The 27,960-nt window shown below is 41.6% G+C and overlaps 1 long non-coding RNA gene across 4 annotated transcripts; it reads right to left on the bottom strand.

Annotated features, from left to right (window-relative positions):
• Positions 1–3,657: 3,657 nt before the first annotated feature.
• LOC121498227 lies at positions 3,658–23,753 on the bottom strand. 4 transcript variants are annotated; one of them, XR_005989645.1, is made up of 5 exons: positions 23,555–23,753; positions 22,889–22,948; positions 16,848–16,934; positions 8,695–8,854; positions 3,658–4,110 (listed from the first exon to the last, which is right to left on the bottom strand). It is a non-coding gene; the product is annotated as an uncharacterized LOC121498227 (long non-coding RNA). The 4 variants fall into 4 exon arrangements; XR_005989644.1 differs by lacking the exon at positions 3,658–4,110 and adding an exon at positions 5,446–7,717; XR_005989642.1 differs by lacking the exon at positions 3,658–4,110 and having other exon boundaries at positions 8,573–8,854.
• Positions 23,754–27,960: the final 4,207 nt, after the last annotated feature.

Below are 27,960 nucleotides of genomic sequence, written 5' to 3'. Positions count from 1 at the left end.
TGTTGGGGGAATAGCCATATCTTCAGGGCTGTGGCAAAGAAATTATAAGATGAGCCTCCAACATCTCATGATGCCAGAAAGTAAGGAAGGGTTCAAGCACTAATGGGGACATGTGGACCATGTCAATGGACATGGGAGGCAACCTGAATGGGCTCCTATGCTAAATCTGGGACAATCTGACAGACAAAATAAATAAGGATCATTATGGATTATAACTCATATAAGAAGCTATAGAATAAAATATAATCTGTGAGTCCATAGTGATATAAATACTTAAATAAATGACGGTGAAAAGTCTTCCCCACAGAATTCCAACTAATCAAGGTAGAATGAGGAAAATTGAAAACTGCCACTTGGCAAATACCCCAGTAATAATTGTTTCAGGCAAGAATCAGCAACAGATGGTAAAATTACTAGGGAAAAGTAGAATAAGGAACAGGATATTTACGAGTCCCTTAGCATCTCCATGAGGTAACTTATCAACAAGTAATTTACAGTGAAGGAACCTAAGAGAAACCATCTTAAATAAATGATCAAAGTTAACATCACCAGGAATGGGGCAAATGGACACCACACACCTCCTGATATGACACACTGAGGATACAACCTTTTGGGGTAAGGATATCACATAAGTGGAAACAAAAGAGGAGAGAGAGGGGTGGTCATTTTAAGGTGGGTCAGGAGAGATTTCTCTGAGGAGGTAACACTGAAGCTCTGACCTGGGTGGTCAGAAGACTTGGAGAGGAATATTCCAGGAACAGCTCTGTCCAAGGACTTAAGGCACAGAAAGAAGGCAAGTATCAAGTATACAGTGAAGAACAAAGTGCATAAGAGATCAGGGAGACAGGAGACCCCCCTGTTATATATAGCTTTGTAGTCCCATGGTAGGTGAGGAGTTTGGGCTTTTGTTTTGTTTTGTTTTGTTTTTGAACTGGGCAAACTACACATAACAACACTGACCATCTTAATTATTTTTAAGTATATAGTTCAATGGTATGAAATATATTCATAATGTTGCGCTACTACCACCATCCATCTCCAGAACTCTCTTCATCTTGTAAAGCTAAAACTCTACACACATTCAACATGAAAGTTCCCATTCCCCCTCCAACAGACCTGGCAACTACCATTCTACTTTCTGTTTCTAGGATTCTGACTACGCTAAGTATTTCATATAAGAGCAAACATCCTGTATTTGTTTATTTTGTGACTGGCTTGTATCACTTAGCATAATGTTCTCTATATTCATCCATGTTGTAGCAGGTGTATAATTTTCTTTTTTAAGGCTGAATAATATTCCATTGTGTGTATATATCACATATTGCTTATCTACTCATATGTTGAGAGACATTTGGGTTGTGTCCATGTTTTAGCTATTGTGAACAAGGGTACACAAGTATCTATTCAAGACCCTGCTTTCAATTCTTCTGGGTATACACCCAGAAGTGGAATTGCTGGATCATAGGGTAATTCTATTTTTAAGTTTTGAAGAATCAGGGGATCCCTGGGTGGCGCAGCGGTTTAGCGCCTGCCTTTGGCCCGGAGCGCAATCCTGGAGACCCGGGATCGAATCCCACGTCGGGCTCCCAGTGCATGGAGCCTGCTTCTCCCTCTGCCTATGTCTCTGCCTCTCTCTCTCTCTCACTGTGTGCCTATCATAAATAAATAAAATTAAATTAAAAAAAAAAAGTTTTGAGGAATCACCATACTGATCTCCACAGTGGCTGTACTATTTTACATTTCCACCAACAGTGCACACGGGTTCCAATTTCTCCACAGCCTCTCCAACACTTGTTTTCTGTTGGTTGTCATTGTTGTTTGTGTTATAGTAGCTATTTAATGAATGTGAGGTGGCATCTCATTGTAGTTTCAACTTGCGTATCCCTACTGATTGATCAGTGATGATTATCTTTTCATGTGCTTATTGGCCTTTTGTACATCTTGGGAGAAATGTCTATTCAAGTCCTTTGCCCATTTTTAAATTGGGTTCTTTGATTTTTTTGTTGTTGAATTTAAAGAGTTTGGGTTTTACCATAAATGATGAAGAGAAGTATTGGAGAATGTTAAGCAGGGGAGTAATGTGACCTAATCTGAGTTGTTTGACTCTATTTTTTGGTCACTGTTGGGTGGAGAATGTTTTGGCTTTTTGTTTGTTTTTAATTTAAATTCAATTAATTAACATACAGTGTACTATTAGTTTCAGAAGTAGAGTTCAGTGACTCATCAGTCTTATATAATACCCAGTGCTCATTACATCACATGCCCTCCTTTTTTTTTTTTTAAGATTTTATTTATTCATTCATGAGAGACATACAGAGAGAGAGAGAGAGGCAGAGACACAGGCAGAGGGAAAAGCAGGCTCCATGCAGGGAGCCCGACGCAGGACTCTTCCCGGGTCTCCAGGATCACGCCCTGGGCCAAAGGCGTCGCTAAACTGCTGAGCCACTGGGGCTGCCCTCACATGCCCTCCTCACCATCCCCCAGTTACCCCATCCCTTCACACACACTCACACACACACACACACACACACCCCGGTGGAGAATGTTTTGAAGGCAAAGAGTTGTAGACGGAGACACTAGAAGCAGGGAGACCAGTTTGGGGCTTTTGTAGAAGTTCAAGCAGGAGATGATGATGGTCCCAGCTAGAGGAGTGTTCACTACTAATGGGATTGTAGACAAGTGGGAAGATTTGAAACCTTAGTTAAGTAGTATAATCAACAAGATTTAGCAACTAAATAGAAACGGGAAATGAGTAAGTAGGAGTCCAAGATGACTGCTAGGTTTATGCCTTGAGCCAGAACTGGGTGGATGATGGTACCATTCACTAAAATAAAGAAAACTGGGGGAGGTTGGTTTAGGAGTTGGGGAGAGAAATGATTAATTCAATCATCAACACCACACATTGAAAATGCCTGTGGACATCCCAATGGAGAAGTCCAGCAGCTTCCAGGCTGGCATTTAGAAGGAAGTGCTGGGGCACCCAGGTGGCTCGGTCAGTTGAGCAGTACTCTTGGTTTTGGCTCAAGTCATGATCTCAGGGTTGTCAGATTGAGCCCTGCATTAGGCTCCACACTCAGCATGGAATCTGCTTGAGATTCTCTCTCCTTCTCCCTCTGCCCCTCCCCTCTCCTCATTCTCTCTCCCTTTCTCAAGTAAATAAGCTTAAAAAAAAAAAAAAAAAAAAAAAGGAAGTGCAGGGTTGGAGATTCCACACTGGAAGCTTTGCACATAACTGAATCCATGGGATTAGATGGTCCTAAGGTGGGCTTCTAGGGTCTGGGGACTTCCTGAAAGTGCAATAAAAACACACATGTAGGGGATCCCTGGGTGGCTCAGCCATTTAGTTCCTTTCGGCCCAGGGCGTGATCCTGGAGTCCCAGGATTGAGTCCCGCATCGGGCTCCCTGCATGGAGCCTGCTTCTCCCTCTGCCTGTGTCTCTGCCTCTCTGTCTCTCAAGAATAAATAAAATCTTAAAAAAAACCCACACATGTAGTTATACACATGCATGATTCTTGGAAGAGGGTTGGTATTTTTTTTTTTAATTTTTATTATTTATTTATTTATGATAGTCACACACACAGAGAGAGAGAGGCAGAGACACAGGCAGAGGGAGAAGCAGGCTCCATGCACCGGGAGCCCGACGTGGGATTCGATCCTGGATCTTCAGGATCGCGCCCTGGGCCAAAGGCAGGCGCCAAACCACTGCACCACCCAGGGATCCCGAGGGTTGGTATTTTTAACTGATACTTTAAGAGAGCCCTGACTGACCTCCCTTGTCCCCTTCCTCCCAAAAAGGTTAAAAGTCACTGGTAAGTTGTAGGGAGAAAAAGTCATTGGAGAAAAATGAGTATTTAAGGGACAGAGGAAGGAAAGGGCCTGGTAAGCAGCATTCAGAAAGCTAGGAGAAAAATGGGAATGAGATTTGAAGGGGAGGGAGGGGGTGGGTAGTGGTGTCAAATGCTGCAGAGATTAACATCAGATCTAAAAAGCCGAGCTTCTTCACACTCATTAATGGTCCTGGAACCTCTGCCCAAAGGCTGTCCTGTCATCAGATGCACTCTGCCTCTCCTTCCCTGGACAGTAGGGTTTTCCTCTGGTCTTCTCAGAACCTGGCAGAACAGAAAAGGGATCCCACACCTGGAAATCAAGCCTATGGCTTACATGATGCCAAGAGACTCACCCTGGCTGGCAAAGGTCCATCAGTACACACGTGATGCAATCAAATAAACCCAACTTGAGCTTGGAAGACTGACAGATACTTAGGATTTCCCTGTTCTTGTCTTGAGTTTTGTTTTTTATTTTTAAGATTTTATTTTTTATTTTTAAGTAATCTCTATACCCATCATGGGGCTCGAACTTACAACCTGGAGATGAAGAAGTGCATGTTTCAACCGTGCCAGCCAGGCACCCCAAGATTTCACTGTTCAATGGGGGACGGGAGAGGGGGAGCAGAATACAAAATGATTCAGACTTACTACACTCAACCATATAAAATAATACATAGAAAATTGAAAGAAACGAATATACCTAAATATTTACAGGGGTAACCTCTGGTTGTTGAGATTATAGATTTTCCCCTCTATTTCTTTATAGTTTCCAGATGTTCCACAATAAGTATATATCAGTTTTATAATTGAACTGATTTTTTTTAAGATACAGTTTCTGTAGCAGTGACAGTCATGTCCTAATTTCATAGTGGAAAAACCCATTTTGGGTCACAGAGCTCTTTAAGACACTGATGGTAGCTATGGGCCTGCTCCCTAGAAGAATGCTCATAAGCTCTTTTTTTCCATTTTTTTAAAGATTTTATTTATTTATAAGAGACACAGAGAGAGAGAGGCAGAGGGAGAAACAGGCTCCATGCAGGGAGCCCGAAGCAGGACTCGATCACACCCTGGGTCAAAGGCAGGCGCCAAACCACTGAGCCACCCAGGGATCCCCTGCTCATAAACTCTTAAACATACTGACACCTCATTCTGCATCCCCTTGGGGTGGCCCTGATGCCAAGAAAATGCCCCTCCCTGCCTGTAGGAGGCAGGATGGCTCTGGGGCTAGCAACAACTCATTCTAATACTGACCAACAATGTTGAAATTTCAAAGAAATGTGTAAATCCAAAATGGAGGGGCGCCTGGATGGCTCAGTGGTTGAGCGTCTGCCTTTGGTTCAGGTCATGATCCTGGGGTCCTGGGATAGAGTCCTGCATCCGGTTCCCTCCAGGGAGCCTGCCTCTCCCTGTGCCTATGTCTCTCTCTGCCTCTCTCTGTGTGTCTCTCATGAATAAATAAAAATTTTTTAAATTTTTATTTATTTATGATAGTCACAGAGAGGGAGGGGGGGGGGCAGAGACACAGGCAGAGAGAGAAGCAGGCTCCATGCACCGGGAGCCCGACGTGGGATTCGATCCCGGGTCTCCAGGATCGCGCCCTGGGCCAAAGGCAGGCGCCAAACTGCTGCGCCACCCAGGGATCCCCAAATAAAATCTTTAAGGAAAAAAAATGGAAACACTAACAAAAGAAGCCCAGAGGTGAGTACTGGCTATGCTTCCCAGCTCTGTCCAAGAAGGGGGGTTACTCTGACCTGAGCCCCAAGATCACAATGGCAGGTCTGTCATTCTTGGGGAGACAGCTGTGCTCAGCAGCTAAACATCTCATTCACCCGGCTCACTCCCTGGTTCATATCCCTAGTTCATGAGTGCCTTTAGGAAAAATGTGGCTGCTTTTAGGGCAGCAGTTTATCAACCTGAATCACTCTAAGGGCCAGAAAGGCCCTGAATAGGAAAAATAAACTGCCAAGATATAATCAAACTTTATTTTATATGTGATAAGCACAAACATATGATGCCAGAGATTGTACTTTGACATTGGACAAATATAATTTGGAAGTAGAAATAATTAAAGTTTCATGATTCCTTTCTCTTTAGATTTGAAATCCAGCACCTCATATTCCCTTCTCAAGCCCCAAGGTGTCAATCAAGGTCAGGCTGTGAATCTTGCACAGCAACGTGCAGCAGAGAATTCATCTCCGAGTCTTTTAACCAGGAGCAAGATTTAGTTTTATGCTGTTTCATAACAGAAAAGAGCTGCTCACAAATGTAGGTACTTCCACACATGGACAGAATCTTTGCATAGTGGTTTTTATATTTAGGGTAACCATTCCCAAGATAATTGTAGAATTCTGGGATCCCAACACCATCATATTTCATTTTCAGTATAGTGTTGCACTGCAATTCAAGAACTTCCATTTGTAGCTCTTCACTCACATTATTAATATTAATTGAGAAAGGTGAACTGAACAATGTCAGTTCATTTTCATAAAGTTTGAAATCAGAGAACCGTTTTTGGAATTCAGTCTTCAACTCTTTAATTCGGGAAATATAGTTCAGGCCATCTCTTTCATTTTCAGAAACTAATTTCAGTGTAGGGAAGTGGGCCAGACTGTTCTTTGCCAAATGAGTTTCACAAAGACACAGTTTCATTAGTAATGAGTGAATTGAGTCCTACATCTGTGTAACCACTTGTGAACGCCTTTGCAAAGAAATATCCAGTGTCTTTAGGTAAGTCATAACGTCAACCAAAAAGGGTAAGTCTTTGACCTAATCATTGCTAGTAAGCTGAGGAGCCAATTTTCCTTTAGAAGACATGAAAATAATCAATTTCTTCCAACAGTTCAAAAAACGGCCACTTCCATCGCATGGGGCAGAACGGGCTTCCATACTGTGCATCTAACTCCCTGAACAAAGCACTGAACTTGCTGCAGTCTGAGCCATGGGAACATATCCAGGTTATGGTATGAATCACTACGTACATGACATGATCCATTTTTAACTTTTTAGCACAAAGTGACTCCTGGAGAATGAGGCCATGCACGGACCTGAGCTCTGTGTCTTTGCAAAGCCCTGACACTCTAGATTTAAGTTTTGTAACAAGCTGTTCAACCCCAACCAGTGTAGAATTGCCATCTGTGCTAACATTTACTGTGACCAGTCTACATTAAAATTTTTAAGATTTTTCTCAACGCAGACAAGTAATTCATTTCCTGATGCAGTGCCTGTCATGGAAATTGTGTCTAAAAGTTCTTCCATCACATCCAAAGTCTCATCAACACCACGAATAAATACAGCCAACTGGGGTGGGGAGGGATTACCTCCATCAGCCCTTTCAGGAGCAGCAATGGAGAAAGCCACAAATGATTTAGCTTTTTCTTGCAGTTTGTCCTGTAAGTTCTCTGCCATGTGGCCCACATGCTGTGAAACAGTATCAGCACCTAGTCTTAGACTGGCAAATGCTTGTCTCTGTTCAGGGCACATAATTTCCACTGCACTCAACAGACATTCCTTTATAAACTCGCCATCTGTAATAGGTTTTGATGCCGGGGCAATTTTCTCACTTAATATATAACTGCATTTCATAGCAGCGTCATTTATTTTATTCATGTTCAAAATTAAGTCATGTTGAAATTTCAGTCTTTTTTTCAGTTCATTAAGTTTTTTTATCACGCATCTTTTCTGCATATCCATTGTGGTTCCTACTATGGTTTGTTTCATAATGGCGCCTGAGGTTAAATTTCTTTGACACAGACACACTTTGTTTGCATATTAAACACGTAGGAAAAAAATAATAAACATGTAGGAACATTCTTGACCTCCACAAAGAAATAAGCTTGCTCCCATTTTTCTTGAAACGTGTGGCTTTCTTGTTCTAGCTTTCATTTTCCCACTTTTGAAAGACACAAATGCATAATATTAAAATGTCACCTTTACGAAAAGTACTACTTTGCAAGAGAAAAGTATTGGCTCTATTTTTTCAAAGTCTAAGTGTGTTTACTCCTTAGAAGTGGAAGAGAACTGCGAGAATCACAGAGATTATAGGAAACAGCTAAGAAGAAACCTCTGATTCTCCAGTGCACACAACTCTAGGAATTGGGTAGGTTGCATGTAGGAATGCAACCCTAGGGGACTGGTTTCCTGATGCAGTACCGAAAGAACCTGGAAATCCAGATTTCCATGTGAAATTCCTTGATTCTTAAAAATATTCATAATAAATTGGGTTTTTTTTCCCCTCTATATATACTATCTAAGCTACAACATCTATCCCTGAGATTAGGCAGAGTAGGGACATTGGTTTGGGGGTCTCTTGTTTAAACCTGACAAAAAGGGGGATCCCTGGGTGGCTTAGCAGTTTGGCACCTGCCTTCAGACCAGAGCGTGATCCTGGAGTCCTGGGATGGGGTCCCACATCGGGCTCCCTGCAGGGAACCTGCTTCTCCCTCTGCCTGTGTCTCTGCCTCTCTCTCTCTCATGAATAAATAAAATCTTTTAAATAAATAAACAAACCTGACAAAAACTCTAGTTGAAGAGAATGAAATGTCTAAAGAGAATTAAATAGCTGATTCTGAAACCACAGGTTTAAAAGCCTGTCCAAACAGAAACTAGAAGGTACCCAAAGAGGGGAGCTAAGCTGATGTATCTCAAAGTGCATGTTTTTGCAGCCTTCAAGGTTATAGTTAACTAGAATACTCATTCACTTGATAGGAGGATGATTTACACGTTTTTCAAACAGGGAGAAATTTTATTTAAGAAGGTTTTGATGAGAAATTTTATTTAAGTGTGTCTATCCTCCTGTTAGTGCCTCTCTGGGGAACCTTGCTAACAACCCTGGAAAGTCTCAGTCTATAGAGCTTTAGCATCCCTTACTTCTACACATTCTGTTCTTCCTGCCTCTCTCTTCTTGGCTTTGACTTTTCTCTCCAGCATGGTCCAGAACTATGGCAAGCCCACCGGTCTTTGTTTTCCTTGCTTCTCTTCTACGGCTTGCTCTGCATCAGCCTGTGACTTGAAGTCAACATAGGCAATCCTGCAGTTGTGGGGGTGGGATCACAGAGAGAAGAAAGAATAGTCAACATTTAGTATTCTTGTCTTCTGATTTAGTAATACACATACAAGACAAAATACAAAAGGTAGAAAAGGATATGAAGTGTGGCTTCTGTCCAATTTCTTTCCTTATAGGCAGCATGCCATATATATAAAAGCAAATGTACATATATATATATACACACTCTATTTTTCAAAGATTGACTGGGATATAATTTACATATCATAAAATTTACAATGAGGGGCTCATGGCTGGCTCAGTCAGTGGAGTGTGCAACTCTTGATCTCAAGGTCATGAGTTCAAGTCTCACATTGGGTATAGGGATTATTTAAAAATGAAATCTTAAAAAAATAAAAACAGTGTATAATGGTTTCTAGTATATTTACAGAATTCTAGAACCATCACCATGATCTAATTTTAGAACATATTTATCATCCCCCCCCCCCAAAGTATCCATTAGCAGTCACTCCTTATTCCCTCCAACTCATTCCCATCCCCTGGCCCAACTACTATGCTACTTGCCTATTCTGGATATTCCATAGAAATGGGATCATATGAATATGCAATCTTTTGTGTCTGGCTTCTTTCACTTAGCCTAATGTTTTCCAGACTCATCCAAGTTGTAGCATGTGTCAGTACTTCATCCCTCGTTATGCCAGGATACTATTACCTTGTGTGGAAATGCCATGTTTTGTTAATCCATTCATCAGCTGGTTGATATTTGGGGTTGTTTCCACTTTTTTGGCCATTATCACAGAAGGTGATATGAACATGTGGTTAGAAGTGTGCAGCTATTTTCATTTTGGAGGGGGTACACACCTAGTAGCAGAACTGCTGCACCATATGGCAACTCTCTGTTTAACATTTTGAGAAATTGCCAAATAGTTTTCCAAAGCAACTGCACTATTTTATTTTACATTCCCACTGGCAATGAATAAGGGTTCCAATTTCCCTGTAGCTCTGTCAACACTTATTATTGCCTGCCTTTCTTATTACAGCCACTCAGATGGGCATGAAGTGGGGTCAATCACACCATGGTTTTGATTTGCATTTCCTTAACAACTCATGTCGAGCATCTTTTCATGTTCTTATTGGCCATCCATATACTTTGGAGAAATGTCCATTCAAGCTCTTTGCCCATTTTTCAATTAGTCTTATTACTGAGTTGGGAGAGTTCTTCACAAATTCCAAATCCAAGGCTCTTAGAAGATACATGATTTGCCATATTTTCTCTCAGTCTGCAGAGGGTTCTTTTTTACTTTTTGTGTAGTGTCCTCTGGAGTATAAATGGTTTCAATTTTGATAAAGCCCAACTTGTCAATCTTCTATTTTATCATCAGCACAACACCCCAACCTAGGATCACAAGGATTTACTCCTGTGTTTTCCCCATAGTTTTGTTTCAGCTCTTACATTTGGGTCTTTGATCAATTTCGAGTTAATGTTTGTAGAGTTAAGTCCTCCATTATGTTTTTACATGAAAGAGAATATTAAACACACTGTTCTATATCTTGCCTTTATATTGGAGATTATTTTCCATCAGTACATAAAGTGCTGTTTCACTTCTTTTTTCAACTGCATAGTACAGTATCTTTTGGGTGTACCGAAAATTTTAGCCAGTTTTCCATTGATAGATGTTCAGGTTAATTCTAATTTTGCATCAACCAACTATGTAATACATTATGTCACGTGTCTATCTGTGGGATAAATTCTTAGGAGTGTAATTGCAGGATAAAATGATACATGCAACTAAAACTAAGAAATACCAACTCATCTCCACAGGCACTTCACCAATCTTCCTTCTACCAACGAAGTCTGAGTATGCCAATTTCTCTAACCCTCCTCAATACTATGGTAATGCTTTTTGATCTCTGAACACCTAATAAGTAAAATGTTACAACTAAATTAAATTAATTAAAATTGCCTTTTAACTTACAATTCTTTTAGTATGTGTGAGGATAAGTATCTTTTTTATGCTCAAAAGAAAATTCCTTTTCTGTGACCTACCTGTTCATAGTTTGCTAATATTTTTACACGGTTGTTATTCTTTTCTAAAAGATTTTATTTTAGAGAGAGACAGAAAGAATATGAGCAGGAGGGGCAGAGGGAGAGAGAGAATCTCAAGCTGACTCCAGGCTGAGCACTGAGCCCAACATGAGGCTCAATCCCATGATCCCAAGATCATGACCTGAGCCAAAACCAAGAGTCGAATGTTCAACAGACTGCGCCATCCAGTCGCCCCTGTTGGTCTTTTTCTTACTGATTTGTGAGATGCACTTTATCTATCAGAAAATTAGGCCTCAGTTTTAAAAGAAATCATGATTTTTTTTCCTGGTTTGTCACTTGTCTTTCGACTTTGCTTATGGGATTTCCTCTACTCCCCCACCCCGCCCCATGTAGAAGTGTTTTATATTTATGCAGTCAAATTTATCTGTTCTTTTATAACTTCCAGAATTTGTGTCATACTTAACAGGCTTCCCCTTCTTGAAGATTACTAAAAACAAACAAAACAAAAACATTCTCCACATCTCCCTCTACTACTTTATCATTTCATATTTTCATTGTAATCCTTCACGAACCTGTAACTTACTTTGGTGAAAGATATGGAATAAGAAAAAAAAAGGAAAAAAAAAGATATGAAGTAAGGATCTGTTGAGTAAGCATATTCTTGAAGAATGCACCACACTCTCTTCTGACATAGGTATTATGCTTTATTATGCTTTATTTAATCATGGATTCCCTGGCATCTCCTATCTTCCTTTTGTAATAATTCTTTATGTAAAGGAATGATTCTAAAGACTTAAGTATATCTAATCAAAAGGTAACTAACATTAGAGAAATTCTATGGCTTTTGCAGCAACTTTTCATTTTGTCATTTTCCAGTATTGCTGACTACATGCGTGGCAGAGAGCCCAAAATCCCCTCACACTAAACACTGACAATTGCAAATTGCTAACAATATGGGATTTATCCTTTCAGACTTGTTTTCTCAATTGGCAGGATTCTTTTCTAGAGCTTATGTTATTCAGAATATACTGGTAGACTAGTCTAAAGTAGACTATTTTAGAGTTCACCTAAACCAGCAATTTTCACTTAAATGTATCTGTAATCCTGATATGCAAGCTGCACCTCATTAAGAAATCCTTCAAAATAGGGGCCCCTGGCTGGCTCAATCGTTGGAGCATGCAACTCTTGATCTTGGGGTTGTGAGTTCAAACCTCACACTGGGTGTAAAGATTACTTAAAAATAAAATCTTAAAAAAAATTCCTTCAAAATACATCCCACTCCATCCTTTCTAATTTTACCACATTCACCTCTTACTCTACCAAAGCCTAGCTACACGGTGCTAGTGTTTCATTGATTGTTACAACACAGTTCTAATGGACCAATTCAGTGCTGTTTTAGTATCTGTCCAGGCAAGTCAGCAAACATCGTGTTTCATTAGCGTCAACCCTGGAGAGAGAAGAATGGAGGTAATCTATTACTGAATTCGTCTAATATTCAATCTTAAACTTTGTAGAATAAATGTTCATTTCTCAATGACACTACCACAGTTTTCTAGAATCTTCTGGCTGTCCATTTATGATGCCCCCTTCAGTTTTCTATGCCTGCTGGTAGAAAGGTTGGATAACTACTCTTCCCTTCCCTAAAATCAGGCGTTAAGTGATATAGGAGAATGCAATGTAATTCTGTTATGTCTGAATTCAGTAGAAATACACTCTTTTTCAATATAGGTACAAAACACATGTTTTACTTGTCCTATTCTTCCTCACCAATCTAATTTGAAAGGTATCCTTAGGGATCCCTGGGTGGCGCAGCGGTTTGGCGCCTGCCTTTGGCCCAGGGCGCAATCCTGGAGACCCGGGATCGAATCCCACATCAGGTTCCCGGTGCATGGAGCCTGCTTCTCCCTCTGCCTATGTCTCTGCCTCTCTCTCTCTCTCTCTGTGTGACTATCATAAATAAAAATTAAAAAAAGGGATCCCTGGGTGGCGCAGCGGTTTGCCGCCTGCCTTTGGCCGAGGGCGCGATCCTGGAGACCCGGGATCGAATCCCACATCAGGCTCCCGGTGCATGGAGCCTGCTTCTCCCTCCGCCTGTGTCTCTGCCTCTCTCTCTCTCTCTGTGACTATCATAAATAAATAAAAAATTAAAAAAAAAAACATTAAAAAAAAAAAAACACATCTTGAGTCATGTTAAGTGGCTGTCAGGCATGTTCTTGATCAAAAGTGTTTTGGCATTCAGATCTACATTAACACAAAAGAGTATTTTTAGTCTGGGTTCAGATCTAAGAAGCATTGAAAATTCTCTAAAAGAGAAAAAAACACTTCTCCAAGAGTTGGAGAGCATTAATAGCAATACATATTCCTTCATTTAACAATATTTAGACACATATCTGGGCGACAGCTATGCTACATGCTACATGAAAAAACACTTACCCTCTACTCTCGGGAATGTGGTCTTACTGGGGGAAAAGGCTATGTAAGCAGTCACATAATTACAAACTCTTGAAAGTGCCAAGAAGGAAAAGTAAAAAGGGAAATGAGAGCATCTAGTAAAGACTTAACCTATGGGCACCTGGCTGGCTCAGTCAGATGAGCATGTGATTCTTGATCTCCGGGTTGTGAGTTTGAGCCCCACATTGGGTAAAGAGATTACTTAAAATAAATAAAGTTAAAACAAACAAACAAATAGGGGTGCATGGGGAGCTCAGTCAGTTAAGCATTTAACTCTTGATTTCGGCTCAGGTCATGATCTCATCAGGGTTGTGGGACTGAGTTCCATGTTGAGCGCCACGCTCGGTATGGAACCTGCCTAAAGATTCTTTCTCTCCTTCTCCCTCTGCTTGTCCTTGTTCATGTTCTCTCTCTCAAAAAAAAAAAAAAAAAAAGAAAAGAAAAGAAAAAGAAAGAAAGTAAAACAGAAAGAAAGTCCCACCTAGACTCCACCACTGCCCCCACCGCCCCCAAAGGACTTAACCTAGTCTGGTAGTAAGGGAAATTTTTTCTGATCTTGAGGAAATGAACTTTAAGCTGTGATTCCATGGATGGACTTCAGGTAGCCCTGGAATGAGTCCCAGAGACAACATTATGGCAGAGAAGGTAAGGTACATAATGACATAATGAAGGTAAGGTACAGTAGACAAAGAACATTATGACAGGGAAGGTGAGCCATACAGCTATAGCATAGAAGGTGAGAGCAATGTAGATAAAGTTTGTGCTGTGCAAGTAGGTGACCTGATGGTAACTGACTACTTGCACAGAGTAAAATTGCGAGACTCATTCCTGACCCAGAGTCTTCTAGATACACAAGTATCTATAAATAGTTACCTTATTTGTATACCTTTCTTTACTTCCTTTCCTTTTGGTTTTCTCAATTTAATTTCATACCCAAGGACCTTTGTCTCACTAAGTTTCAAGGCTTTTCTCTGGTCATCAGCAGATTTAAAATTTACATAACCAAATTTCTTACGGAGATGTAAAAGAAAAGGGAAAAAAAAACACTTAGGTAAGATGTAGAGGCACGACTCTAGTTGGCTAGTCACGCTGGATGTGAAAGTGGAAGTCAGCATTGAGTCATTACAATTTAAAACCAAGGCTCTGCCAGCTAGCAATATAAATGTCATAAAAAAATCAGAAAGGAATGGTTCTCACCCTGGGGCAAGTTAGACAAGGGCTAGAGACATTTCTGGCTGTCATAACTGTAGGAGTGCTAGTATGCAGTGGGTGGAATCCATAGCCTGCAATCCACTAGACAGTCCCCCACCACAAAGAATTATCTGGCCCAAAATGTTAACCTGTCCTGGAGCAAGGACTAAGAGTCAGTGCAAATTCACCTGTTGAAATCTTTATTAGTTTTCTGTTTAGCCAACTGACCCAATTTAACCAAAAGCTATAGAAAATGAAGCTTGAAATTATGAGGTTTTGAATTTTTGCTTTAAGAAAGGGCCATCTACATTTGCAAATTGGAACAAAAATATCACTCGTAATGAGGAATGTGTTAGCAAACCGAAGGGCTACTACAAATATATTTTTTAATGCAAAAGAAATTCGTATTTCCTGCAAATCCAACAGTATTACAAAATATAGTTAACAAAAACCGTACTGGCAATGTGACAAAAGTCGTGGCAGAGGCTCTGAAGCCAGACGGCTGTACTTAAATCCTAGCTTGGCCATTGTCTAGCCATGTGATACAGGGTACATTACTTAACTTTTCTGTGCCTAAAATTTCTCCTCTGTGAAATGGGGATAATGTCAGTAATTACCACTGAGGATTGTCTTAACAGATCCAGTGACTCACTCTGAACTGGTCATAAGGAAGGTCATAAGGAAGGAATTAGAAACAATGCCTGGAATAGTGAATGCTCAGTGAGTTCACTATTATCATTATCTTTTTGTTTTTACCTCGGACAGTCTGAGTACTATATGCTCACACCCAAGAATATGCTTCTGATACAAAAGAAGTGAGAAAGAGAAAATTCGAATCAGCAAAAAAGGAGGAGTGATACAGGACCCATATGTGCCACCAGAGCTAGGGGGCTGTGATTAAAGGTGTGATTCGCTTTAAAGTAGTTTGAGGCAAATAACATTGCTCACGAAACTATGGTTCTGTGAAGACAAGGAAAAATCTCAGGATTATATTAACATTTCAGTTGGAAAAATGAGATAGCAGAGTTTAATCTAATGGGTTTTCTAAGGGTCACCAAAGGGTTTTAAATACATTAGTCTGTCTTATCCATGGCTTCAGTTACCCACAGTCAACTGTGTGGTCTGGAAGCACAGGATTCTCTTTCTGACCTAGCATCAAAAGGTCAATAGTACTCTAATGCTAGGTCACGATGCCTATGCCATGGACCTTACTTCATCTCATCATAGAGACGTTTTATCATCTCACATCACAAAGAGGACGAGTATGGTACAGTGAGATATTTTGTGAGGTTCGAGAAACCACATTCATATAACTTTCATTAGAGGATATTGCTGTAATTATTCTACTTGTTATATTATTATTAATCTCTTATGGTGGCCAATTTATAAATTAAACTTTATCACTGATATGTATGTAAAAGAAACAACATAGTGCATGTAGGGTTCAGTACTATCTGTGGCTTCAGGTATCCACCAGGGGTCTTATAATGTATCCTCGAGGATACGAGACTATACTCACTCTGAACTGCAAGAGGCTGAGGTAAAACCCCTCCAAAGGGTAAAGAGCAGGTCACAAAAGGATTTGACAACACAAAAGTCTAGTAACCCACAACGAAACAGAAAGTTACAGGAACTCCTAATTCTTCCAGGGATAATAATGCTGGGCTGATAAACCTGATATTCTTAATTTATTGGAATTTACCTGGACAAGCCACCTCTGACCAACAACTATGAGATCATTTTCAGCAAAAAATTCACTGAGACCAGTTTTTTTGGTTCAGCAGCGGTTTTGGTGAAATTCAAGTTTCCAACAAACAGTTTGAAAGTTACAGGTAGTTCAACTGCCATATGAAAAGGTTTTAAAAAAAGAAAAGAAAAGAAGAAAAGGAACTCAAAATGTTCAGAAACAATGATGCTACAAGAAAATTCCATTAAAGATTCTGGCACATTGTAATAACCAAACTGCAATAAAAATCCCCTTGTTTGCCACTTGGGCTTTTACTCTGTCCACAAGTATCATACCTACACTACATCTATTCTGTTAATATGAAATTCTCTATGTTTTGTTTGTGCTTTAAAACACAGCAAAGGGACGCCTGGGTGGGTCAGCAGTTGAGCATCTGCCTTTGGCTCAGAGCGTGATCCTGGGGTCCTGGGATCGAGTCCCACATCGGGCTCCCTGCATGGAGCCTGCTTCTCCCTCTGCCTATGTGTCTGCCTCTCTCCCTGTGTCTCTCATAAATAAATAAATAAATAAATAAATAAATAAATAAATAAATAAATAAATAATAGAATCTTAAAAAAAAAAACACACAGCAAAGAAGTTACCTTCCAATTTCTGTTTTTTGGTTTCACGGGAAGCCTTCTGTTTGGCCATTTCCTTCTTCTGTTTATCAGGTATTTTTTTGATAGGCTCTGTGGGCAAAAGTCAGAATATTATATTTTTAATGATCTGTCTGTATCACTAACGAGTTAACTGTAAGCTTTTATTCTATCCACAAATATCACACCTATGGTAATTCCTACTCTTCACAAGACATACAAGTTAGCTCTAGACAAGAGTACTTACAAAAGCATTTATAAATTAATTAGAACATTCTTCAAGTTCCTAAAAGACATCCAACAACCCTTGCCCAAGGGCTTCCCTTACAACTCTAATTCCTTGATATGGACCATCCCTCAATTGAGCTGATTTAGGCCATCCTGGCCTTCCTCTTTCTCTCCCTCCTCACATCCTTTGTCATCACTGCCCTTGTCCTGCTCGTCTTCCCTGACGCCCACAGGAAGGACTGTTCTCCCTCTGGCCCATGCAGAACATACACCTTTTTCAGAATCTAAATGAAAACCCACCTAACCAATGGCTCCCACACACTTGTTGAGAATAACAAATTATTCTTTCAGAGAAACTGCTCATAAATCTGACTATAATACACAAACCTAAGGAAAAAATTCAATGCCACTTTAACCTCTTTTTTTGAAATAATTTTAAAGGTACTGCCATTGTATTTAAGTAAAGCTATTAATAATTACTTCTTTGGAAGCAGTATCATTTAAAATGTTACAGAGACTCCACTCCATCAGGACAAAAACAAAATCACTGACAACTAAGTTTGGGGGACAATTAACTGGCATGGCTCCTATGCACTGGGACAGAAATAATCAATGTAGAAAATTCAGAGAAAACACTGATTCTGATCACTTGGACAACAGAGGTCAAAGGTCCACTGAGATTCCTCATCGACGAAGCCACACCTGAAAAGTCAGCCAGCAATTGCCAAGGCAACTTTCCGAAGGGTGGGTATACTCACAGAACCCGCCCCCAACGGCATATGGAATGGCAAGCAGGGCCGACCCTTGCCATCTGCCAGTTGCTAGCCAGAACAGCCCTGGAAGAGAATTCATCACCTTCTGCATCCTGGCCCAATTCAGCGTTCTTATCTTCCTCTTCCTCATAGCTCCCATTCTCTCTTCACGGTCCTCAAGCTTGGCACCCCTCCTGTCTTTTGGTAATTGGGCCCTGGTGGCTGTCTTCCTGTGTGGTGACAGTTTCTCAGCAAACTTGGGAGCCAGAAACTCCCCCCCTCCCTGACTTTATTTTTTGGAGTGGTAGTAATCTTCCCACCACTTTTCTGGGGGATGACAATCTGGAAAGAAGTGGACACAGAGAGCACATCTTCCCTGTGCCCACGGGGGTTACAACCACATTGTGCAGTCAGCGAGTACAAGATCTGGTCAGGCACATATGTCAATGTCTATGTTGCTCTCTCTAAGGTGAACTTCTCAATGTGTAGTAAGAGAGCTCCCAGCACCACCTGCCATGCTCACCTAAAGAAAAGGAAAAAGAAAAAGAAAAGGAAAAAAAAAAATCCTAGACTTCACTTAGAGCTATCAAATCAGAATCTTTACAGGGAAGGAACTAGAACTAGGTTACTAGAAGTTTCCAAGCTACTGCCCTAGGAAAATATACCAAGTCAATTACTGTTTAGGTGGCTCCACACACCATCAGAGTGCTCTTTGGTTTTTGTTTTATTTTTTTGTTGTTTTTTTGTTTGGTTTTGGGGGTTTTTTTGGTTTTTGTTTTTGTTTTTCTAAGATTTTATTTATTTATTCATAAGAGGCATGGGGGTGGGGGCAGAGACACAGGCAGAGGGAGAAGCAGGCTCCATGCAGGGAGCCCGAAGTAGTACTCGATCCCAGGACCCCAGGGTCACGCCCTGGGCTGGAGGCAGGTGCCAAACCGCTGAGACACCCAGGGATCCCCTGGTTTTTGTTTTAAAGATTTTATTTTTAAGTAATCTCTATACCCACTCTTTGCATACAAATAAATACCAAAGTGAAGGGCCCCCCACTACAGGCAACTGGAACATACAGAGGAACAAGAGCCAAGCCCCAAAGATTGGGCCTCATGCTTCCTAATTATATCATCAATTCCCAACCCACAGCTATTAATAACTGGGCATGGTATTATAACACTAAATAACTAAAGAAAAAATTTTAGGGGCACCTGGGTGGCACAGTCAATTAAGCATCCAACTTGGTTTCAGCTCAGGTCATAATCTAATGGTCGTGCAATTGAACTCTGCATCTGGCTTCACCACAATCAGCACAGAGTCTGCTTGAGATTTTCTCCTTCTCCCTCTGCCCCTGCCCCTGCCCCCATGCTCTCTCTCTCTCTCTCTCTCAAATAAATAAATCTTAAAAAAAAAAAGTTAGCAAAACACTGAAGTCTCACCATACACAAAAGGACAAAATGAAGAAACATGGGCAATAAATAAAACTAGTGTCTTTATCTTGCCAGTGTTAATTCAGAATGTCATAATGGAGGGAAGGCATTACTGGTTATGGGCTGAAAGATACCCCACTAAAATCCATATGTCAAAGTCTTAATCCACAGTATATAAGAATATTACTGTATTTGGAGACAGGCCTTTAAAGAAGTAATTAAGTTAAAATGAGGTCATTAGAATAGGCTCTAATACAATATGGCTGCTGCCCTTTTAAGAGATTAGGCCACAGATGACAAATGACCATGTGAAGACTTAGCAAGAAGGCTGACATTTACAAACCAAGGAGAGAGGCCTCAAAAGAAACCAAACCTACCAACACCTTGATCTTCAACTTCCAGTCTTCAGAATTGCTAGAAAATAAATTTCTGTTGTTTCAGCCACCCAGTCTGTGAAATTTTGCTAAGACAACCCTAGCAAACGAATATAACTGGTATATATAGCTCTCAATCCACATCACAGGAAGAGATAAGTAACTACAATGTGATTAGCATTACTGGTTATGAACACAATTTACAGGCAAGCAGATGAGGGACCAGTTCATCTGGCATGGGAATGATATGGGATCAGGGATGTTATGGGAAAGAGATGAGGGTTTTATTTATTTTATTTTTTTAGTAATCTTTAGACTGAATGTGGGGCTCAAACTCATGACCCCTAGGTGAAGAGTAGCATGCTCTTCCAACTGAAGCAACTAGGCACCCCAAGAGACAAGGGTTTTAATGAAATAATTTCAATGAGCCAACTTTAGAGTCCGGTTACTCTAAAATGAACTCTAAAGTTCATTTAACTGTGGGAGTACTTCTATATGCTGCACCAATCAGAAGAAACCATTATAGGAATCACAATTTAAAGAGGAATGACCGGGCGGCCCCGGTGGCTCTTCAGTTTAGCGCCACCTTCAGCCCAGTGCCTGATCCTGGAGACCTGGGATTGAGTCCCACATCAGGCTCCCTGCATGAGCCTGCTTCTCCCTCTGCCTGTGTACTCTGCCTCTCTCTGTCTCTCATTAATAAATAAGTAAAATCTTAAAAAAAAAAAAAAAAAAAAGAAAGAAAGAAAAAAGAGGAATGACCAAAGGTAACCAGTGTGAACAGTCTAGAACATCACATACATACCAACCTAAGGAAAATATAATGTGATTACTCCTGTTTTCCTCCAAGAACCAGAATCTGGATTCCAAAGCAAAAGTTGCATTCACCAAGAATTTTCTGATTGCTATAAAAGTTAATGCAACGTATTGTGAACATCATAATACAGTAGATGCTCTCTTAACTGTGTCTTAACTATGTCTACCTAACCAACTCATACTAACCTACATTTATGGCTCAACTGAATGACAGTCTCATTTCCAAACAAGACTTACTAACTTGATGTCTGTGAAATGCTAAGTACATGTGGCTAGCAGGTTCTTCTGTGGTATTCACAGAACACCTGGCCATTTCTGTTTCCATAGGCTAAAGTATATCCTTAATAAGCATCAGTTGTGTTTGTTCCAAACCTGTACATGACTGTTGTATTTGCGGTTTCAATTACATAATAAAATCATATAAACCAATCAAATTAACGCAAAAAGTAAGTTAATCTGTGAAGACCACTTTGAATGCTTCGGACATATTTGATAAAGCTTAAAAATGCCACTGTAGTCAAATTAGGTGTGGATGAGCAACCATAAAAAGATGGGGGGAAAAATAAAAATGCAGGAGTATTCTAATTGCTTTACTAGTTTTGTTTTTTTTTAAGATTTTATTGATTCATTCATAGAGACACAGAGAGAGGCAGAGACACAGGCAGAGGGAGAAGCAGGCTCCATGCAGCGAGCGGGACTCAATCCTGGGTCTCCAGGATCACACCCTGACTACAGGCGGCGCTAAACTGCTGCGCTACCAGGGCTGCCCCTTTACTAGTTTTTTAGTTTTGTTTTGCTTTAAAGAAACAAACTTTGGGGCACCTGCCTGGTTGAGTCAGCAGAGTATTCAGCTCTTGATCTTGGGGTCATGAGTCTGGCCCCACAGTTGGATGCAGAGATCACTTAAATAAAAACTCAAAAACAAATAGACAAACTTCAAATCACAGAAGATGCACTTATGGGTGTACTCTGTACTGGGAAGACAAACTACTCCCAACACTGAACCCCAAGTCAACGAGGCCTTAGTCCCACATCAAAATATTGGTAAATGAATACACATTTAACATGTTTTAAATTGAAATCAGAAGGCATGTATGGGTAATTTACTTTTGATTACAACAACTACTAGATTGAATGGGGTTGAAGAAAGTTTCTATTATACAACTGGCTGTTCAAAGCAGACAATAAATAACATGCTAGCTGCCTCTCAAAACAAGTTGCTTGGGGCGGGGGAGGGGGGGTGGGGGCAGGAGAAAGACCGAAAATGTGAATCAGGAAGTGGGTAGGGACTTTGAATTTGGCAGAACTATGTATGATCCCAGCTCTGTCACCTATTAATTATAAAACCATGAGCAAAGGGGTGCCTGGGTGGCTCCATGGTTGAGCATCTGCCTTTAGCTCAATTAATGATCCTGGGGTCCAGGGATCACATTGGGCTCCCCTGGAGGAGCCTTTCTCCCTCTGCCTCTCTCTGTGTGTCTCTCATGAAAAAATAAAATCTTTATTTAAAAAAAAGAAGAAAACTATGAGCAATTAAGTTAATGGCTAAATCTGTTTTCCCACGTAGAAAACAGAGCTGATGATACCTGCCTAATACAGTCACTGGGAAAATGAAATGAGATGCATTAAACCCCCACGGTGGCTACACACATGAAGCATTCACTGTTCACAGGCTGTGTATCCACTCACCCATCCCAGTTCTTTTAGGACTCATCTCAAACCTATCCATATTCAAATACTAACACAGGGGCGTCTGGGTGGCTCAGTGGGTTAAGCATTCACCTTTGGCTCAGGTCATGATCTTAGGGTCCTGGGATCCTGCCCTAGATTGGGCTCTCTGCTCAGTGAGGAGCCTGCTTCTCCCTCTCCTACTCCCCCTACTTGTGCTCGCTCTGTCTCTGTCAAATAAAATCTTAAAAAACAAAAAGAAAAACTACCACTAAGGCTCCCAGCCAGAAGCAGAAAACAGAGTAGAGACCTAAATATTTGTCAAAAGAATAAATATGGAAACACAGATGTTTGACAGGCACACAAACTACTGGAATTTAATGAGGCAATTCTAAGAATCAAGAGAGTTTCTTTCAAACCAGTATTTCCAGGCAACCAAAAGGATTTTTTTTTTAAAGGACTTTTCAAACAAAAAAAATATTTTTGCATTCCCTCGAAACAAACCTCACTTCTCACAATGTATTCTTCTTCTTACTTGATACTAGTATTTAATTTGCTCACGTTGTTTGGAATTCTTGCATCTACCTTCATGGCCGTGGTCTGCAATTGTTTTTTCCCCGTAAAAATGACGGTGTCCGATTTTGGTAGAGTCTAGGGTGGGCTTGTAAAACTAGTCAGAAAGTGTTCACAATACCACTTCTGCGATGAAAACAAGGCAGTTCAAACTGTTTTCCTCTGGATTTTGACTGTTGACCTTAAATCGTGCTCTGCACCGTATATACAATTACCTCATCTCTACCTCCACGGTCCTTGTCTTCCCACATCTCATCTTCCCCATCTTCTATCTCCTTTGGAGGAAAAAAAAAAAAAAAAGCTCATTTTCTTCAATTCACCTAGATTTTTTTTCCTCTGCTTAAAATGGACACAATTATTAGGCTCATCACAGGGCCTTCAACACTCTATACTATGCATGTTTTCCCTCTAGGATCTGGATTAAGTTTTTATTTATAATAAACACGTTAGGCTTCATCCTAGAGTTACTTTCGATCGGAATCTTTTACCCATGCCACTGAGCATCAAAATATAGAGAAAAAGATCATTTTTGGCCTATGTCTGTAGGTCAGAGGTCCCATACCTTGTCTTTTGCCACGATCTAGAAAATGGAGAACTCCTCGAGGTTATCAGGAAAGCTTCCAAGAATTCCTCCCTTTTCCCTCTCATTCTGTTCCCTTCAACACGCGTTTTCAAATAATTTCGTTTTTAAAAAATTGGTTCCACCACCAGGTGCTCAAATGAAGGAACCAGAGGGCCAAAATAAAGCCCCCTAACGGTAAAAACTCAGCACCAACAGTTCAAGGGTCTTTATCTTTGCAGACGGAGAACCCAGGGCGAAGTGGAGCAGCGCCCATCCCCACCCACATGCAAACGTGCAGCACACATTAGGAGTCGCACACCTGAACCCAGAACCGCCGCTTCCCGAGGAAACCCGCACAGTCTCGCCGCTCCCCCGAGAGGCGACCGCGGGCGCACGGCCCCGCCCACCCAGAGCCACCGCGCGAGGCGGAGCCGGGCGGGAGGCTCCGGAAGCGCCCTCCGCGGCCTGCAGGCGCCGACAGGTCGAGAGCGCCCTCCCAGCGGCGGCCCGGGATGGAAGCCCCGGCGGCGCACACTCCGGAAGGAGACGGTTGCCCTAGTAACTCCGCCTCGGCCAATCAGAGCCCGCGCCGTCTCTGGGCCAATCCCGAGCCGGGACGGAGAGGCGCGCGCCTGGGGGCGGGGCCTCGAGTCACCGCCGCCGCTGCTGCGCCTGCGCGCAGGGCGGACATGTTGGTCGGTTCGCTCGGGTTCGAGCGCGGCGAGTGGGGCGTTTCCCCGGTTGGTGGGGGACAAGGTGCGGCTCCTGCTACGTTCAGGCACCTGGCGGTGGGCCCGGAAAACGTGACTAAGGGTCATAAAAGCCGCCACTCATCGCGGGCTCGTGGGCGAGGCGGGGCAGGTGGGAGTCCTCTCGTCCTTTTCAGCCGAGACGGAGGCGCGGGAGGGCTCGGGGTGCGCAGTCGGCCCCGCGCCCTCCCCGGGTCTCCCGGCGCCGTGGAAGCCGCGGTAGCCAAAGTCCCCAGGGCCTGCGTGGCCCCAGGCTGTGTTGCCTTTCGCACGTTTTATCATGGACGTTTCCAAACAAGCTTACATTTTTTTTTAAAGATTTATTTATTTATTTTTATTTATTTTAGACCCAGAGAGAGAGGCAGAGACACAGGCAGAGGGAGAAGCAGGCTCCATGCACCGGGAGCCCGACGTGGGACTCGATCCCGGGACTCCAGGATTGCGCCCTGGGCCAAAGGCAGGCGCCAAACCGCTGAACCACCCAGGGATCCCCTGGTTTTTGTTTTGTTTTGTTTTGTTTTTTAATAGTTTCACGTTACACGCAGGGAAATTGAGGCCCACAGAGGTTAAAGGAACTCCACCGCTGTTGACTCGCATCTTCAATTACTCCATATTGTTTCTTTGAGTTGAAACCATCAATGTGCTTTTTGAGTCACCGTTAGCACCGGTAGTAGGGTCAGTAGGGGGATCAGAATCCTAGGAATTGTCCCCACATTGGGATCTGCAAAAAGCGCCATGGGATATGTGGGGGGGGGGGGGGGGGGGCTAGTCCTGAGTAAGGGGCCTTGCTCTGTTTTTCTTTTCTTTTATTTATTTATTTTTTTTGGTCTGGTTCTTAGCTTTAGAAAGTCCTAAACTGGAAGGAAGGAGGATAGGAAAACTAATTTGCGTATTTTAGATTTGGTACCTCACCAAAGACTAATCAATGATGATGGCTCAAAGCAGAAGTGCATTTCACTTACAAATAAAGATGCAAGGTTCAAATGAAATACTAGCAATTTGAGCAAGGTAAACCAAACAGTGTAGTAAAAAAAAAAAAAATACTGATGAAGTAGGATTGAATTCTGGGATACAAGGATGTTTCAGAGCAAAGAAATAGGTCAGACTAAAGGGAGACAAACACCCTGTCGGTTGAAATAAAGCCTGTGAAAATAAAACATTTGATGACAAGAAGTAGTCTTACTAAAATCAGTGATAAGTGGGGCACCTGGCTGGCTCAGTCAGTAAAGCCTGAGACTCTTGATCTCTGGGTAGTGAGTTCGAGCCCCACGTGTGGCCTAGAGTTTATTTTCTTTTAAGTTTTTTAATGGGTAAAAGAGCTTGGCTTTTCAATGTCATTCCTAAGAAACAAAGAGGAATATCTGTAAATGAAATTAAGACATATTTGACCACCTTATGATTTTAAAGTTTTGGATGCAAAAGTGTCTGCAAATATAAGGAAGGGGTACCTGGTGGCTCAGTTGTTTAAGCGTCTGCTTTCCACTCAGGTCATGATCCTGGGATCGATCCCCCATTTGGGCTCTCTGTTTAGTGGTGGAGTCTGCTTCTCTCTCTTGCTCTCCCACTCTCCCTTCTTGTGCTCTCTGTCAAGTAAATATAAGGAATAAATTGGAAAGAAATATTTATAACATATGTAACAAAACCAGTGTCAGAATATGAAAGCTATAAACCAGTAAGAAAAAGACAAAGATGGGCAAAGAATATGAAAAGCCATTTTCTTTCTTTTTCTTTAAGATTTTAAAGACCTTGGGATCATGGCCTGAGCTGAAGGCAGACACCTAACTGACTGAGCCACCTGGGTACCCCTGAAAAGCAATTTTCAAAAGAAATTTAAGTAGCATATAAAGGTATAAAAAAATGCTCTACTATACAACCATTAGGGAAACATAACTTAAAATGGTAAGATACTGGGGTGCCTGGGTGGCTCAGTTGGTTAAGCATCTGACTCTTGATTTCAGCTCAGGTCATGATCTCAGGGTCAGGAGATAAGAACCCCTGTGGGGCTTTGAGTGTGGTGGGGAGTCTGCTTGAGACTCTTTCCCTCTCTCTCTGTGCCTCTCATGAATAAATAAAATCTTGTAAATAAATAAACTAATAAGATCCCATTTGTGTCCATCAGATTAACAGAAATTAAAACATCAATTGTTTTGGGGTTGTGGGAAGCTGCTACTGTAAGGGAGGAAATCTCTTTTTTTGCTCTACTCTTCTAAATTCTGGGCTGGAGCCCTGTAACAAAAGAGATTAACAAGAGAAAAGCATATAAATTTTTTAAGATTTTATTTTATTTATTTGACAGCACAAGCAGGGGGAGTGGGAGAGAAAGTAGGCTTCCTGCTGAGTAAGGACCATGCAGGGCTCCATCCCAGGATCACAACCCAAGCCAAAGGCAGACATCCAATCCACTGAACCACCCAAGTGCCCTAAATTTCTTTACCATAAGTTTTATGGAACATGGAAGCCTTCAAAAGGAAATGCAGGGCAGCCCGGCTGCCGTGATCCAGGGCATGATCCTGGAGACCCCGGATGGAGTCCCATATCGGGCTCCCCGCATGGAGCCTGCTTCTCCCTCTGCCTGTGTCTCTGCCTCTCTCCCTCTCTCTCTCTGTGTCTCATGAATAAATAAATAAAATCTTTAAAAAAAAAAAAAAAGAAATGCAGACCTGAAGAAGCAGGTAAGCCTGAGTGGTGGTGGTGTTTAAAGATTATTCACAAGAGGCATAGAGAGGCAGAGACATGGAGAAGAAGACTCCCCACAGGAAGCTCGATGTGGGACTCGATCCCCGGACTGGGATCACACCCTGAGCCAAAGACAGACGCCCAACCGCTGAGCCACCCAGGTGTCCCAGCCTGAGCTTTTATGCTATGTTTGGTGGAAGAGTAGAGACTTAATGGGAACGTGAAACAAGACAAAGGAATATGAGCTCAGTGTAGTAAACGGGGAAACAAGCAAGGCCTGTTGATCCAGATTCCTCCTAGTGTCTTGGAGAAAAAAATGCTCCTTTCCTCTGGGTATAGGGTGGGCACCTCTCACATGAGAAGCTGTGACCTGCCTCGGGGAAGATCAGAGTCCTTGCACCTGCTTTCTTTCAAATTCCATTACCTTAGTCAATATGCCACAGTGCCATATTTGGCGGTAGTTTAACCTGAATCCCCTTATTACAAACACCTGGAGAGAAATTTGGCAATTTCCAGTCAAGGTAAAAATTTTCATTCCAGGGACACCTGAGTGGCTCAGTGGTTGAACATCTGCCTTCGGTCCAGGGCGTAATCCTGGGGTCCCGGGATCGAGTCCTGTGTCAGGCTTCTCTCTCTGCCTGTGTCTCTGCCCCTCTCTCTGTGTCTTTCATGAATAAATAAAATATTTTTTTAAAAAATTCTCATTCCTTACATTTAGGAATTCCACTTACAAGTGTGTAACCTACAGAAGCAGTCTCACGTAGATGAATATGTAAATCTTTATTGCAAACTTAAAAATAATTTTGTTGTGGACATTTCCAAACATACATTAAGTAGAGAGAGTAAATAAATGAGGGATCCCTGAGTGGCTCAGTATTTGAGCGTCTACCTTCAGCTCAGGACGTGATCCTGGGGTTCTGGGTTCATGTCCTGCATCAGGCTTCCCGTGGGCAGCCTGCTTCTCCCTCTGCCAATGTCTCTGCCTCTCTGTGTCTCTCATGAGTAAATAAAATCTTTTTTAAAAATCCAGTTTTACCCATCACCCAGCTTCAAAACTTCAATATTTTTGCCAATATTTTAAAACTATTCCTTGCCTCAATTTCCCCCTCCTCTCCCTTTTTCTTTCTTGAGTATTTTAATGGGACTCCTACATGTCCTATCATTTCACCTATAAACACTTTATTATGTATAGTAACATGCTGTTGGCTTGATACCACCTAATAGCTAGTCTGTGTTCAATTTTCTGTCTCAAAATGTCTTACTGTTGATTTGCTTGAAGATTCAAAAATTTCCAAAAACA

This window comes from Vulpes lagopus, chromosome 8 (assembly GCF_018345385.1).
Source record: "Vulpes lagopus strain Blue_001 chromosome 8, ASM1834538v1, whole genome shotgun sequence".
NCBI lineage: Eukaryota > Metazoa > Chordata > Mammalia > Carnivora > Canidae > Vulpes > Vulpes lagopus.
Note: the sequence above shows the minus strand (reverse complement) of the source record. Positions and strands in the feature narration are given on the sequence as shown.